This window comes from Pteronotus mesoamericanus, unplaced genomic scaffold (assembly GCF_021234165.1).
Source record: "Pteronotus mesoamericanus isolate MK-2021 breed Mesoamerican mustached bat unplaced genomic scaffold, CSHL_Meso_final contig_98, whole genome shotgun sequence".
Lineage (NCBI taxonomy): Eukaryota > Metazoa > Chordata > Mammalia > Chiroptera > Mormoopidae > Pteronotus > Pteronotus mesoamericanus.
In genome coordinates this window covers 6,072,768-6,076,238 of record NW_026555295.1, presented here as the reverse complement: position 1 = coordinate 6,076,238, position 3,471 = coordinate 6,072,768, and the positions used below count along the sequence as shown (strand labels likewise).

The 3,471-nt window shown below is 42.6% G+C and overlaps 2 non-coding genes across 2 annotated transcripts; both read left to right on the top strand.

Annotated features, from left to right (window-relative positions):
- Positions 1-1,180: 1,180 nt before the first annotated feature.
- On the top strand, positions 1,181-1,260 carry LOC129081410 (small nucleolar RNA U2-19). The gene has a single exon (XR_008530309.1). It is a non-coding gene; the product is annotated as a small nucleolar RNA U2-19 (small nucleolar RNA).
- A 147-nt stretch (positions 1,261-1,407) lies between these two features.
- Positions 1,408-1,477, top strand: LOC129081409 (small nucleolar RNA U2-30). The gene has a single exon (XR_008530308.1). It is a non-coding gene; the product is annotated as a small nucleolar RNA U2-30 (small nucleolar RNA).
- Positions 1,478-3,471: the final 1,994 nt, after the last annotated feature.

Genomic DNA, 3,471 nt, shown 5'->3' with positions numbered 1-3,471 from the left:
CTCCTGGTGTTGACCGAGTCCTTTCCCGATCTGCCACAACATCAGCATGCTCTTTCTCAGACCTCTTCTGACTCCCAGATATGGTGGTGGTTAATCATCTTCTTACTCCCAGATACTGTGACTCCCAGATATTCCCATTTCCTCTTCCCTTGAAAAGAAGCCTGAACTCTGTACTTTGTGAGGAACCGTTAGGTCTCCCATCTTCCTGGTTAGCACCTTCTGGCTCAATAAACCTCTCCTTACTCCAAACTCTGACATTTTGAGTTTTGGCCTTTTAAAGCATCTAACACATGGACTTTATACCAATAACACTATTACACACTTTAAGAAAGTCTTATTACCTTCTCTTTGAGAACCAAAGAAGGAAAGGGGGTCTACTTGATTCTTGCCCACAGGCACTCAGGCTAGCTTTTTGAACAGCTATGGTAGGAAAATGGGCCATCAGCAACCTGGAGAGGACAGCAGCAGAGAGTCTCCCTGGCTGGTTGGGGAAGTACCCTCTTTTCTTTCTTAAGATTGACTTGGCTACTTATAGGCCTCTATCCAGAATACTGTGTATTTATCAAAGACAGCCTCCTTTTGGGCATACAGTGAGTCTACATATTGCAATCTCTCCTGGAAAGTTAGATGGGATCACGTGATTAATTCTGACCAGTGGAAGGGAGCAGAAATAAGAGATGTCACTTTCTGAACCCTAAGAGGCTTTCATGTGATCCTCTACAACCGGAAGAAAAGGGCTCTGAGAACCAATGAGACAGACAGAGCCACAGACAGGAGGAGCCTGGGTTCTTGAGAGGCCTCGCGTAGGAGAGCTACAGAACTAGGACATTTAGATTGGACTGCCACTCAATGAGGAATAAGCTTTCCTTTGGGCTAAGACATTAAAATATGGGGGCTGTTTGACAAAGCAGTCAACTCTAATACACACTGAATAAGTATTAGAGTAAGTTTGTCAAATGTGATTATGGCTCCTACCTCTGTACCCCGCCTTCAACCCATGTCACTAAATTCAACCATGTTTAGCAGCCTTGCCAGAAGTCAGAGTGTGTGAGTACAATTGCAGCTTACTTGCCTCCTCAAGGATCTTTGGGATTTAGCCATATAAAACAGTCTGAGAAGATTTTAGAAATGGAAGGCACATGTGTGAGGAGGTTCTCTGAGATCTGCTCTTACTGACGTGGATCAGTGATGAAAATAGCCAAATGTGAGCATTAGAAGACCTTCCAATCTGCCTGATGCATGATCTCTGTAGTTTTGAGAAGCAAAAGTATATAGTAATTTATAACAATAAGGGTGGGCATGTGTGTGTATAAAGGTGACAGTGGATAACTGAGAACTTGCTGATAGAGGAATCAGATTTGGGGGGTGGAGGACATGCCACATATGTATGAAAATATGATCAGTTCTGAGCAATGATGAAAAGTTTTTATTACTGACCTTTGTAATTAAGAAGGTTTCTACACTTGATCTGAGCTCAGAATTGAAGAAACAAGTTAGGAGGAAACCAAAGCCTTGGCGGACTAAGTACTGACTTAAGAAGCCATAGGCTGGATAGTACTGGAACCAAAGCAGCACTCACAGCTCCAGAACTCCCTTCAATGTACCTGTCAATACATCTGGGTGTCTAGTATTAACAACTCACGTTTTAGAATTAGAACAAATTGGATTAAAATTCTGGGTCCCTCTCTTACCAGGTGGACCGTCTCAGGAATAGCGTTTAACATCTCTAAACAGCATTTAACCTCATCTATAAAATGAAGGTAATATTAACAGTACTTTCCTTTTAGAGTTGTTATGTCAACTAAACAGATTAATGCGTTTAGAGTGCTTAGTACACATCTGACCCTAATAAAATTTTATGATGTTCATTTCTGCTGTTATTTAAAAGAATACCAAAGCTGTGTAAAAACAACGCAACAGCCTTAGCAGAACAACATTCCACATAGCTTGAGGATTACTTCTTCTGTGAACAGAATTCTGCATTCTCTACTCATGCTGTTGAAGGACTTCAGGACATGCCACTCCAAAACACACTGCTTTGGTGTATTGATTCTTTTGAGCAGAAGGCACTTTGTAAGCAGCAAAGGCAGAGAGAAGTTTTCTCTGAACTCCATTTACCTGCCTAAAGACAGATCCTCCAAAAGGACCCAATTGTCCTAAATCCCCTCTCTCTTCCCCAAGATTTTCATCAACCTGGGAAGATTGACTCTTATCACAGGAGAGGAGACAAGAAGGCCACACCACACCCAGACTCTCTGTCACACACTATCATATCTCCCATCTATTCTTCTAAGGGCCCATTCGTCTTTCCTAAAAATGATTTACTCTCTCCTAAGTGACCTACATCTTCCCTGCCCTTTCTCCAAGAAGATGGCATATAAATTCTCAAATACCATTACTTTGCTGGGTATTCACTTTCTTTTATTCCTTTCTCCACATAATATTAAAAATTAATAAATTTGTGTACCGTTTCTCCTGTTAATCTGCCTGTAGTCGGTTCTTTCCAAGACTCAGCAGTTGAACCGAGGAAGGTAAAGGGAAAGTCTTTCTTCTCCTACACTTTATTTGGGACGTTGATTCCTTACCTTACATGCCTGTCCTCTGCCAGCTGGTAAATTTCTCATCACTTTATCTCTTTCTGAATCCCTCAGGGCATAGGAATCTGACTTGCACAAAAATAGGTGCTCCCTTGAAGCTTGCTGGGGAGTAGAGCCTGGCACAGGAAAGGTGAATGCAAAGAATTTGAGTCTCTCACTCCCCGTTCCTGGCCAGGGTTGACCAGGACCCACGCCTGCCCTCTTCCTCAGGACTCTATCTCCTGCTGTGATGAAGAGAAGTGTGGACTCCAAGAAGAAAGATTCATTTCATGTGAACCCCAAGAAGGAACTAATCTGCTGAGGTGGATTTTCCATGGTCAACCAAGGACCCAAACTGTATGACTAGGGAGAGCCTAGCAGCATTTGTCAACAGGGTTTCCCATGTACTCTATACACCTGGAACAACCTCAGACTGAACTCTTAGCTTCCCACACTATGCTCCTGCCACCTAACTCAACCATTATAAGGGAATTCCTGGGTTTGTCTTTCAACCAATGGACTGAGACCTGTCTCTTCCAATCTGAACTTCACAACTATATCCCCATTTCCATCTACACTGACAAATCAGAACTGCTCTATACTGAGCAATCAGAATGCATGCTACCAAACAGTCATCATGGCATGATTCAAACCAATCAGAACTGCACACGTTTGGGAACCTCCTTTGCATAAAATTGGACCAATTGGAAGTCTGGGCAGGAACTTCCTCCATAAAAGATGGCCTCTTCTTTGTCTCAGGGAGTGCAATTTTGCTTTCCACTGAAAACTGCATTTCCCTTGTTTGAAAATGGTTTCACATGAATAAAGTCTCTTCTCTGCTGCACCAATTTGGGAATTTTGGTCACAGTAGGCAGCCACTCCTAAACACCAATGG